The sequence below is a fragment of the Grammomys surdaster genome, unplaced genomic scaffold, assembly GCF_004785775.1.
Source record: "Grammomys surdaster isolate TR1022 unplaced genomic scaffold, NIH_TR_1.0 170, whole genome shotgun sequence".
Classification (NCBI taxonomy): domain Eukaryota; kingdom Metazoa; phylum Chordata; class Mammalia; order Rodentia; family Muridae; genus Grammomys; species Grammomys surdaster.
The window spans coordinates 12,086,484-12,100,417 of NW_021604618.1; the positions used below are offsets into that span (position 1 = coordinate 12,086,484).

Consider the following 13,934-nt stretch of genomic DNA (forward strand, 5'->3'; position numbering starts at 1 on the left):
CTCTCTCTCTCTCACACACACACATAGCATAAAACATTAAAAAGATCATCACTGTATTACAGTGGAATATTAGCATTGACTGTTGACAAGAAAATATCTTTTGTCAAAATGAGTTACCAAAAACTAATTTAAGATAAGGTCCCATAGACCAATGCCAATTTTAAAGTTAATGCAGAGTTTTAGAATTGTATTGCATCTAAAAGTTTCCTTCTAGGATTATTTAATAACACTAGAATGGTTTGAGAAATTTTGTTCCAAGATGCAGTGACTATTACAAAGAAAAGTAAGGAGTAAATATTTCCTCCTTACATCTCCATAGGTGTTCATTTTATCCTATACTCATGTCTAGCCTTTTCAAGTATGCACTGGGAATATTATTGGACTCTCAGAATATCTGTCTAACATAAAAACCAGAAACATGCTAAAAATCTTAATTGGGGATACTTAGCTCTGCCTTTTTTTCTCAGATTGATTCTTGACCTGAGTCATGAGAACTGTATCTGAAGATAGTGAAATGAAACATTCATTTGGTTATTCCATCAATCTTATGGCAAGTAGTTCATTCTACATGCCATTAAGGATTTTCCTTAAGTTCGTCTTCTCTGCTTGACAATAAACAACATACTGTCATTGATCAAGCTCAGCTAGCATTTCTTGTTCTGAATCCTTAACAGTATTTTGTCTTCACTGACACTCTTAAAGTTGATGCAGACATAGGAAAGATTGGGTAATTCACAGTCATCAAGACCTGAGGGACAGCAGAAAGAATGGAAACAGGTAACCTTGGGAGGTAGGATATAGGGGAGATCCTCCAGAATGTACCAGAGACCTGAGAGGTGAGAGACTCTTAGGACTCAAAGGGAGGGATCTTAGATGAAATGCCCTACAGTAGGGAGAGGGAGCCTATAGAGCCTACCTCCAGCAGAGAGACAGGGCATCAAGCAAGGGATAGTGTTGCCGTCCCACAGCTAAAACTTTGACCCAGAATTGTTCCTATCTTAAAGAACTGCAGGGATAAAAATGGAGAAGAGCCTGAAGAAAAGGAGGTTCAGTGACAGGCCCAAACTGGGATCCAACTCAAGGGAGGGCCCCAAAGCCTGACACTATTATTGAGGCTCTGCTCTGCTCATGGAAAGGGACCTATCATGAATACCCACCAAAAGACTCAATAAGCAGCTGAAAGAGTCAGATGCAGATATTTACACCTAGCCAGTGGACAGAAGCTGCTGGCCTCTGTGGTTAAATTAGGAAAAGTCTAAAAGAAGTTGAGGAGGAGGGTAACGCTATAGGAGGATCAGCAGTCTCAATTAACCTGGACCCTCGAGATCTCTCAGACAGTAGGCCACCAACCAGGCAGCATACACTAGATGATATGAGACCCCCAACACATATACAGCAGAGGACTGCTGGGTCTAGATTCAGAGAAGATGAATCCAACCCTCAAGAGACTGGAGGCCCCAGGGCGTAGGGAGTTCCGGTGGGGTGGTAGGTGGGGGAGTGAAGACATCCTCCTGAAGATAGGGGGTAGGTGTGGGATGTGGAACAGTCAGAGTGTGGACTGGGTGGGGAATAAAATCTGGACTGTAAAAAAAGATTAAATATAATGAAAAAATCATAATTCAATGGTATGATTTTTCCTCTTCTTTTAAGACTCAAAAGACCTACTTCATTTAAAAGTTTATTGCTTTGCCTTCTTGATTTTTTACTTAGCATAATTTATATTACATATTTTACACTATTTTAGTTGAAATTTTCAAATTAATTTTGGTAAGAAATTTAATGGCACTAATAATATACATTGTCAAAATGTAGAATTATTGAAGCATACAGTCAAAAACCAGTGGATAAGGAGATCATAGGTGCTGAGGTATAACCTTTTATTGTCATTTTGTAATTTGTTCATGCTGTCAATACCTTCTACATATTTATGACTCTACCCATAGAACTGGGATGCTCTTAACCTTAGTCAGAGGAAGTTATTTTTGGAACAGGCAGGAATCCACACAGAGATGAATGACCTGTGAAAGTGCTGAGAGTAAGACACTGAGTACTCAGTCCTAAATGGGACATTTATATCAAACATAACACATCCAATCAGCCTCAGGAAACATTGCAGAAGAGTCTAAGATCTGGGAGGTAGGAAGAAGTGCTGTCAAGTGTTGTCTTCTTCATATGATATGGGTATTATAATTGTATTTGCACACAGCAGCTGTGGTTACCTGCATATGACTTGTTCAGTGTCAAACTAGCGGAAGTCCCCATACAGGTGGGGGAGATGATTTCCAGCATCCATTGAATACTGAGACACTAACAGAAGTGCATAGTGGTGGGAGCTGGAAAATTATTCTTTATTGAGAACATGGACCCTAGTAGGTTTCCCACACTCTAGTGAATGACCTCAAATTCATTAGGGGGTTATGTGAGAGTTGAACAGAAGAACTGGAGGTGAAGATATACTCACACATTATTGTACATATGTATGGAAATATCAGAAAAAAAACCAAAGACAAATTCTGAAAAGGAAGATCAGTATTACAAATTCTACAACTATTAAAAGTGTATGGTATGCTATTGGCCTAGATAAGTTTAAAAAGAAAATTTTTTTATTGGTCCTTAGTGAATTTCACGTCATGAAAACAACCCCACTTGTCATAGCTGCCCTCCACTTTTGCAACCACCCCTCCCCACTCGGAGAAAACAAATCTCTTACGGAAGCTGTAGTGTGTCACAGTGTCTCCACGGTATACACTTTTGTCCATACAGATTTGCTTGCAAATATCTATTGCAAAGACCCATTGATATGGTATTAGTTCTGTAGTTTCTGTTACTCTATCAATACTAGAACATCAATGGGACTTCTCTCTGTTATCTTGTTGCCCTGTTTCATGGAGATCCTGTAGTTTTGGATATATAGGACTGACCACTTTATAGACCCCATTAGTTCATCGATAGGGTAGATGTTGGGGTAAGCCAATTCAAAGTCCTGGATCTGGGCCTGAGAAGTATCTAAGCTGGTCAGTCAGTCCACTTGCCAACTTTCCTGTTCTTATACCTTTGGGGGCAGGCTCATCTGAAATCCCTACAACCAGGGCCAGGTTTACTCTGCAGCACAGGTAAAAGACATGGCACACTCTCCTGAGTGTTGCAGCTGATGAGAGACATAGCCAGTTATCCTACTTCATGTTCCAGGGCAAGCTCTTTTGCCTGCCACAAATGATTAGGGATGAGGGAGGGGAGGAGGAGTCTCATCTATGCCACCACACAGCAGAAAAGAGTCAGGGTTGGCTCACACACAACTTCCATGTCTAGGGCCAGCTCTACTTGATGCCCAGATGAGAGGTAGGTACAGTTCTGCTCCTCTCAAAACCCCAGGGCCATAAGTGACAGGGGTGAGGTCTTGGGATAGCATCTCTCTCTCATACTGCACTACTCCATTGCAGACAAGTGCCCAGGCAAGCCCTCCCAAGCTCACACTGTAAAGCCAAGCTCACTTGCTCTCCCACCATCAGAGTCAGCTCTACTGTGCTGTCTAGGTGAGGTGTACAGCCTACTTTCCTGAGTGCTGAAGTAGGTGGGGGGGCAGGGACAACTGGCTCTTTGGCTCTCATAACTCTATTGGGACCAGCTCTCAAGGAAAAAGAGAGGGAGTCTTTTCCTCATCAATGGCACCACACATCATAGAAGAAGAGTAGGGCTGGGTCTCCCATACTCATCTCTTCAGAAGAAACAGATTTGCACCCCTACCACTATGGTCAGCTCTATTATGCTGCCCATGTAGGGTGCAGAGCCTGCTCTTCTAAGTGCTGCAGCAGGTTAGGAGCAGAGACAGCCCTCCTGCTTTCATGACCCCAGAACCTGGTCTCCTGTCTGCTGCAAATAGTAAGAGCAAAGTGAGAAGAAGTGATTTCTCCCTTGTCCACATCACTGCATGGAAGATGAATAGCAAGACCTTCTCTCCCACACTTAGTTCCTCAGGGCTGGCTTACCTAAGGCTTTTCTAAGTACTACAGTTGGCTATGAGGTAATCAATTCTTCTGCTCTCAAGACAACAGGACCAGCTATCCCATGATGCTCAGGTGAGAGGTGGGGCCAGTTCTGCATGGCTTTTAGACATCAACATGTTTCTGGGCAGCAGACCAAACCAAGCCTTGTCTTTGGTGTAACAGCCCCCTGCTGCTGCAAGGCCATAGACCCAGACATAATTACCTGATGCCAGCATTGCCCCTGGTGTTATCATTGGCTACTCACATCAGGCTGTTTCTCACTACCCTCAAGTCTCAGAAAATTGAGCAATAAATAATTGTAATATTATTCCAGAATATTTAAAAATCAGGAAATATTTTCCCCAATAGTTGAATTAGATTTTTACTTATTAAAAAAAAATAAAGCAGTTACATGAAAGTAGTATATAGATTGTAATCTCCCATGGCCTTGAGGTTATCAGTCTAGGGCACACTCTCACAAGGAGCTGCAGTCCGAGACAGTGTTCTTTTAGTCTCTTGCTCATTTCCCATCCTAGGAACCCACTCAGGCCCCATGGCCCCTGACTGGTGGCCATCTCAGGCTCTCTTTTTTTCAAGAAATATTAGTATACTAATCATTCAGATGTTCATAGATCAGAACACTGAGCATAGACATAACCCTTCTCCTATTGGCCCCTTATTTACACACATGTGACACATTAGCCAGGCCAACAATGCCTCTAGGGGAAGTGACAATTTTCTTAAAAGACACAAACTAGCAGAGATAATACAGAAGAAGTGCAATCATAATAAACATTCACATATTAAAAAGTATTTATAATTAACTTATTTACAACCAAGGAACATGAGTATAAATATCTTCACTTCCATCTTTTCTCAGATATTTGGGCAATAAATATTCATAATGATATCCAAGTATATCTAAAATATAGAAAGTAATTTTTCCAATAATAACATTAGAATTTTACTTATTAAAACCAAATCTGTTACATGAAAGTAAATATGCAGAGTATTTCATTCATCCAGGCAGAATATTTAAATTAAATCCTTAAATATATTAAAACTATATCCTGATTATAATATGTGTAATATATGTAGTAAAATCAATTAACAAATTCAATAGTCGTTTACAGGTTTTGTGATTAATCTGAAATAGTCTCAATTTACTAAAGATCATCTAAAAACAATAACAGACAAAACTATTATAATAACATTAACTGGAACCAACATAATTAGCTTCTTGAAAGAAAATATTGCATTGAGGGAACAGACTAAATTAAGAAATAGAAACTCACTTGTTAACATGAAGAAAAACAATGCATCAGGTTGTCATTATTCCTGGAAGTTATGGTCACTTATAGAGACTAAACGAAGGAATCTAGAAAATGCTTTCAACACTCATAGTAAGTTGAACTTGATTACATAAAAAATGTTATAATAGGAGAAAATATTTTCAAAGTAAATATTTTATAAAAGTATTTATTTAAAATATGGAAAGAACTGCTAAAATTAAGCACTAAGAAAGCAAACACCCAACATAAATATGACCAAAAATTTCCAACAGACATTTTCTCATAAATAAACAAGGGACTAATTGTACGTAAAGTCTTATATTGCTAATTATTTCAAAAATGCAATTGAAAAAGCACACAGATATTGCTATGTACACTCTAAGACAAAAATTTAAACACATAACAAAAGCCTATGAAAGCAAGTGCCAATAAAGTCTGAAAGCAGCTCCAACACTAGCATGCTGCTCATGCTAATGGAAAATTTCCCAACAGATGTTGGGAAAGAGTTTCATAGATTTATTTATGATAATAAATATGCAGGTATAAATTAGCATCTGTCTATCATGGGATCTACTGATGCTAGTATGAGACATTTAACAAACCACAATGAAAACAAGGTCATTCATTCCAATATTCACAAAAACCTCATTTATTCAATACTATCTAAACTTGTGGCAGAGCAATCAAATTGAAAGGTACATGTCCAATAGAATACTACTTAACACAGAAACATCATCATTTCAGATGAAAGAAGCCATATACTGCATATAAGAATTTATTTGATTGCATTTACATATAATTTTCAAAAAATATAAAATTTACAGACCAGAACAAAAATCAGTGTTAGCTAGGATGTGAATTTTGGGGTAGTTATTATTAGAGTACATTTTGTCAGCTGATTATTGGTGATGGAAATACTGCATAATTTAATTTTAATGCTATTCGTGGCTTGTAAGTATTTACACAATTTACAAAACTATACCATTAGTACTGTTGTCTAAAAAAACAAAAAGGAATATTATCAACTATTTTGTCTACCAAACTTCCCAAAACTAAACAAAAATGATTTTGGCACTTCTTGACAGTCAATATGTTTGTTATCTAGAATCTACTATGAAGAGTGGCATATTTTTTTTATCTAGTATCTGCTATGAAACTATATTTTCCCCATTAAGCTATGTTCTGAAGTTATCATGTATGTTTTAAAAGTGTTATAATGACCTTATGTTACTGTTTCTCATATATTATGAATCAATTTTATACAGAGATATGACTTCATTTTATTCTACTGCCTATCACTTCATAATTCTCATTATTAAAGAATTTTAATCACTTCTGAGAATGTAAGCTGTTGAAATTTCTATGAGTAATTTTTTTTGAACAGGTAGGAGGGGCCACACTATTGTTTCTCAGTCTGGTGTATTGTGAAGATATTTGAAAGGCAACATCATCTCCAGTACAGTGGCTGTGGGATTTCCAGCTGTGAAGGTGTCTCTCCCCATTGTTTTGGCAGCTGAGTTCTCTTACTCATCCCGCAAAACAGTAGGAACTTAGAATATTCCCGGCATGCATTTTTACATTCACACCTGTACTTTATTAAGAAGAGATATTTCCAGGATATCACACCTGTGTTTTGTCTGGATGGGTAAGTGTTTTAGACTTTGACAAGAATATTCCAATAGAACAGTCGGTGTCACAATTTCTGAGGCAAAAGTTTGTGCTACAGTTTGAAAATTGCTCTCACCTATGACCCAGATCTCATTAGTAACACTACATAGCTATCTTCTAATAGTCATTTCTATGGCTGTGTTCCAACCAGACAACGTATTTACTGGCAAGGAAAAATTGGTTTCTAATCTGACCCAGACTTGCCTTTTCAGATTTTTCTGGCTGATTTTCATTTTAATTTCTAGTTCTCATTGTCCCTTGGAAATAAAATTCACAAGGCAAATACTTTTCACTGTTTGTAAGAAATCTCAGGTTTTGTTCTCAGTCAGCATTCCTGGAAAGTCACAGGTGGATATATAGATCTGAGCTGTTGAATAATTGATTGCTACATTTGGAAACATATATTGACTTTTTATTCTCTATGCTTCTTTGTCAAAAATAAATAAGATTCAGTTACTCTTTCTATGAACTTTGCATTATAGTAAGAAAGAGACATGGAGACAATTATGAGACCATGTTGCCATGTTCTAACAGACAAATAACAGATGCCAAGAGTCAGAAAGCTATTTGGAAAACAGCAGCTTGTCTGATCCACAGTTGCCTGAAAGAGCTGCAGGTTTTCCAGCGTAGGTAGCAGCGGAGGTCTTGAAACAGAAGGTGGTGGGATGAGAAGCTTTTCCAAGCAAAGAAACAACTCTCACACAAATGTATTAGAGAAGCAATAAATGTATTCAGATAATGTATTGTTTAAAGTTACCCTATCTGTGTTGTGTGAAAATAGCTGATGTAAACAATTCAAAGCAAAGAAAAGATTTATTTGAGCCACTTTTAGTCTATGGACTTCTGGCCTCAGGACAGACAGCTTATTATGGTGAGGAAAAATGCATCTGCAGCCTGTTCATTTTGTGGTTACTGGACATGAAATGAAAGTAAGCAAAGAGCTAGTGTTTCAGAGCTTCATCACATAACCAATGAAACATTTATTCCAAATAAAATCATAATCTTAAATTTCTACAAGTATCAAGTAGTCCATTGAACTTTTAATTTATCAGTGCATTTATTCACTTGATTAAGTTAGTGCTCCCATCATCCAATCATACTCTCAAAGTAGGTAACTGTGAACATTGCTTCATTAGTTACCAAGCCTTCAACATATATGGTTAGGGGGACATTTGAGGCACAACTAATAACAAATAATTATCAAATTAGGGTAAGGTTACTTATTCATTCATTGAGCCTTTTTTTTAATTGTATTTTATCACTTTATTTTTTACACTCCAGATTTTATCCCCCTCCTGGTCCAGCTTCTGACTATTTACCATCCAACACCTCCTCTCCACCCTGTCGCCACAAAAATGTCCCCACCCCAACCTTCCATCCCATTAGACCTCTCCACTTCCTTGTACCTCCAGTCTCTTGAGGGTTAGGTGCATCTTCTCTGACTGAACACAGACCCAGCAGTCCTCTGCTGTATATGTGTTGGGGGGCTTCATATCAGCTGTAGCAGTATGCTGCCTTTTGGTGGTCCAGTGTCTGAGAGATCTCAGGGGTCTAGATTAATTGAGACTGCTGATTCTCCTACAGGATCACCCTCTTCCTCAGCTTCTCCAGCTTTTCCCTAACTCAAACATAGGGGTCAGCAGCTTCTGTCCATTGGTTGTGCGAAAATATCTGCATCTGACTCTTTCATCTGCTTGTTGGGTCTTACAGAGGGCAGTCATGATAGATCCATTTTTGTGAATACTCCATAGTCTCAGTAATAGTGTCAGATTTTGGGCCACCCCTTGGGCTGGATCCCACTTTGGGTCTGTGGCTGGAGCTCCTTTTCCTCAGGCTCGTCTCCATTTTTGTCACTGCAGTTCATGCATGTCATTTTGGGTCTGAGTTACCTCACTCAGGATGATATTGTCTAGTTCCATCCATTTGTCTGCAAAACTCAGAATGTCCTCATTCTTAATAGCTGAGTAGTATTCCATTGTGTACATGAACCAGATTTTCTGTATCCATTCTTCTTTCCTCGGACATCTGGGTTGTTTCCAGCTTATTACTGACCAAATTTTGTATATAAAATCATGATTTTAGAAGACACTTTTTGGTAACCAAAAATGACAAAAATCCTGTTACTCATGTTGTTTATACTCTAATTAATAGTAAAGCAATGAATACAAAACACTATGCATATCACATGATAAAATAAAGAATAGAGAAAATTAAAAGAAGGAAGATATTTACTCAGGAGTAATGGGTCAGTGAACTAGAAATTCAATTGGGATCAAACTGGTGAATTAACCTGATTAGAGCCAGGGGAAGTGAAAAACTCAATCATTTAGATATCTAGAGAAACATACTGTGGAGATAAAAGTGCAAAATCTTGAATTTAAACATGTGTGCACTGGAAAAACTAGCAAATGGTGGCCCTTTTGCACAGGTTGCATAAGAAGAGATTAATAATGGGGATTAATTAATGAGTATCTTTGTGTATTTGAGAGAAGTCACTCTTTGTGTTACGTTAAAGGAAGTTATTAGTGTGTTCAGACATAGCACACAACATGTGTGAATTCCTGTGGGATTGGTGATTTGAAAAGCAGCCTTGCTGATTAAGGAACAGTGGTAGCCTATAGTCATACGTGTGTAGATATCAAGAAAATTTTCCACTCTGGGTAATATTTAGACAAGGCTGACAACTTTCCCTGGTGGATTCTAATGGAGCATTCAATGTTGATTCTAATGTTTTAGACCCAAACAACTGGAAGAGTGGAATTGACACCCTGGAATTTGTTGGGCAGGATTTAGGAAAGGATATCTGGGAGTGGTGTGCAATTAATTGTCTAAGAGTTTGGCATTGGATAGGTGAATGTTTGAGAACACCTAATCTTAATTAGATAAATATGTGCAAGATGATAGAATTCCAAGGGAGTCCTGTATTTGTGATAGGAACTAGCAATGGCATTTTGAGTCCTTAGATGGTTTCTGCTGGAGATTTGTACTAAGTTGATTGATAACTGGCTATAAAATAGATTTATCAGCAATAATCTGTATAATTTTTAAGGATTTGTTTATTATATTTTGTGTTTATGAGCATTTTATCTGCATGCTGATAATTTAAACGCAGTACTTGTGAATTCTGTAAGAACAAATCAAAGCCCATGGAACTGGAGTTACAGGTAAGTGTGAACTGCCAGGTGGGTACTGAATACTGGACTTGATTTCTCTGCAAAAGCATTCAATGGTTCTCATTTCTGAGCAACCGCTCCAGTCTCATTCTCCCAACAGAGGTAATGAATGCTAATTTTATAGATTACTATGTAGAATTTACATTCACTGTGACTTGTCCCTTAAAATCACTAATATCTTGTCTCTAGGTTCTTCAAATAGTTGAAATACATAAATGTAGAATTGAGTCAAAGTTTTAGACCTATTTGCTACAACTGAAAAGCTAAATTCTTACCAGTGGAACCCAGTCAAGAAATATGCAAAGAAAATAATGACATATAACATACTTTAGAATCCACTAATAAATGTGCACAATTATACCAAAATGTATAAAGGGAATATTAGAGACATTTGTAAAAAGACCAGGTTTACTTAGCCTATATTCTTCAAAAAGTAAAGTATGGCTTGCTATCTTACAGAACAAGTAGTGAAATTAGGAAAAAAGAGGATGATACACAGGCTTAGGTTGTCATATCTATTCTATGAATCAGAGTCCATTTGGAGATTAGAACTTTAAATAACTTTTAATTTTTAGACAAAATAAGCTATTTGGTATGGTTTTTTTAAGGCAAAAGTATAATCTCTGTCTCCCTATACCATCATATAAGCCGTGATTTGACAGCCGTGATGGTGGTTGTCAACTGTTGATGAATGTTGTAGAATCACCTGGAGAGTTAACAAATGCAAACCATTTGTTTTGAGGTGGAGAAAGTTTGAAGGCACTGTTGCTGTGTAGTTAGTCTTGAAAAGAACTGATGACAGAGAGTTCTAAATGTGTCCTCACTGTGTGCACCTTGTGTTAGGTTGCTGTGGTGGTACAATTCTCCTTTCATAGCTGATGGTTTTATTGCAACGAGAAAAAGAGTTCATTCAGTTTTAGTAGAGAGCTGGAGATCAAGAGAATACACAGAAGAAAAAACAAACCAGTCTCAACTTTTTCAGGATCTCCACTCTATTATAGACCTGAACCTTAAATGTCATTTCCAATACTGCTTCAGTCATTCAGGTCAGGAAGTATGTTGCTGTTTTATGTGCACAGATGCATGAAGTAGTCAGAGAGAACAGATTCGAAGAGAGCCCTCACTGGCTTCTGAGACTTGATTTTTTATTTCTAAGGTTAGAAGCAATTTCGATGTGTTGATCAACTTCCTGCAGCTCCAGATGAAGGCCAGTGCCCTGTAACTTACAACAGGGAGGCTGACACCTTGATGTTGGTCATTTGTAAAATGATTGCCGGACAGAAACCAAGACAATGCAGTTTAAATGAAGTAAGTTACTAGTTATATACTTCCTTTTGTGATTCTTATTTCTGCAACAGGAAAAAAATCTTGTTTTAAGAAGACGTGGCATCTGCAATATCTCCCTTCACTTCTTTGCACACTTCCTGTTGTACACTACAGTTTTTTTTGTGTCATTGTTGTTTCTAAAATATGTAGTTCTATGTCAAGGCCACTACCCTGATCTCTTACTAGAGTTGTTGTTTCCTGGTAAATTTAACCTGAATGTTTATCCTATCAATTTCTTTTGTTTTCCTTCTCAAATCTAGATTATTAAATATTACTTTCCAGGTTACCCCATATAAAAGAGTAATTCTCCAATCCCCACTGTCCTCAGGTCTCATTGTATGGCTTTTACTAACATGTATTATCAGGTAGATTATTATTCCTGATTCCTTTCACTAGAATACCATGCCTAGAGAAGCAAGGACACACACTCTCTCTCCCTTCCTCCCTCCTCCCTCCCTCCCTCCTCTCTCTCAGCACATATGTATGCATGTGAGTTTACTTATTGTATTCAACTTTGAAGAGTAAAGTTATTCAGAGGAACTGTTTCATCTATGAGCACATTTATGAGTACATTATTACAAGTGAAATACGGCAGTCACAAAATAATACACACTGTGTGATACTATATGTTTGAGGTATGTGAGAGGTACATACAGATATAGAGGATAATGAGTGTGCTAAGGTGTCAGAATGAAAAATTTTGACTTAGTTAATCAAGAAATCATGCAATTTTACAAAATAAAAAAAATGTCCTAGAGAGGTACAGTGATGGTGTTTGTAAACTAGTATTAATAATTTAAATGCGTTGAACCAAAACTTGAAACATGATAAGTATTAAATTTATACAGCTGTGAAAATTGTTACATGCAAACAACATGTCTATAGTTGTGTGCCCACCTTGATGCTGCAATTATTTATCCATATATCTCAAAAATTAGAAACATGGTCACACACAAATTTACTCACTGCTGTGCACGTCATTTGCTTCCAACACAAAGTATCAACTTGCAGTATTAGCATTCAAAGTGTCACCATACTTTCTTTATAAGCAGAATGTAGATATTTTATAAACACACCTATATTTCAGGGTTATATTCAGACATCTATTTCATCATATTTTATATTTTTTCACATAAAAATTTAAATTGAACCATCAAATTTTGCATTTTACAATTTTACTAAATTTTATAATCTATTTTACAATTATTTACATAATCTGCTCCCTCTGAACACATGAATGTTTTTTCATATATTGGGCAGATATAATATATCCATACATATAAAACATATCTGTGTATTGTGTATACATTTACATAGTTGCTAAATTTTGTAAAAAAGCATACGTACATGTTCGGTAGGATGGCAACTCAATATGCATAGCAACAATTCCCTTATATCTAGATATCTATTATAAATAAAATATTTGATAAATAAATGGTGTATGTGTTTAGGTAAGCTGCTCTCTAAAAATTTAAAAATCATGTAGCAACTGGCAACACACACTTATCAACACATACACAAACACTCATACATTCACAATACTTTTTATCACCATGGAATTAAAATTTCCATTTTATGTATACACCTGAAATTTCAATATTGTTCATATATGCAAAAAAGTTTTTGTGCTATATGTACACACACATGAATTTCTAGTTTTCTCATTCATATCTAAATACCCCACACTCAACTGTGCATGTATGTTTTCTATAATGCTAAAAACGTTTTATAAATGCACAAACCTAAGTCTTTGTTTATGAGAACATTCACATTGGTGTTTTCACACACACACACACACACACACACACACACACACACACACACACACACCTTATTTCTTATTCACACAGAGTAGCAGTATCATTAGACTGTTTTCCTCATGGTTTGTGGTGTAAGCTTCATTACTTTATAATATTAACTTGTATATATATAAATTTCTGCCCAGTGACAAAAAGCTTTAATTTAATCAAAACCTTGGAGATTAAATAATTAAGCCTGTCAAAATCCACAGTTTTCATTGCCAATTAGTCATAGTGAGGTGTCTGTGTCATTGGATGCAGGCTCCCTAAATTTAGTAGTGGAATATGGCATTGATCACATACAAAAACAGCCTCTAAGAGTCCCTGGGGACTGACTGCCCGGCAGCAAGTCTGTGGTGGCTGAGTCCACCCTTCTTCACCTATTAAAGAGGTGCTCTTGCATTGTTTGTTCCCTGTCTACATATAGTAACCAAACCCATGTGCCAGTTTTAATGAACTCTTTAAGGGTCTTAGGCTAGCAACTTGCTGTACAGTGATAGCTCAGCTCTGTGCTGCTTGTCTGCTCATCTGACTGAGGGGTAGAATCTGTTTCTGGCAGAAAGACAGCTTTTTTTCTATCTGGAGACACAGCCTCTCTATATTACATCCCCATTACATCCCCTCTCCATAGGTCTGAGAATGAAAGAAGAAGAAGAAGAAGAAGAAGAAGAAGAAGAAGAAGAAGAAGAAGAA

At 37.0% G+C, this 13,934-nt stretch overlaps 1 non-coding gene across 1 annotated transcript; it reads right to left on the bottom strand.

The window, feature by feature from the left end:
* Positions 1-4,581: 4,581 nt before the first annotated feature.
* Positions 4,582-4,713, bottom strand: LOC114621018. The gene has a single exon (XR_003711374.1). It is a non-coding gene; the product is annotated as a small nucleolar RNA SNORA17 (small nucleolar RNA).
* Between the last annotated feature and the right edge of the window lie 9,221 nt (positions 4,714-13,934).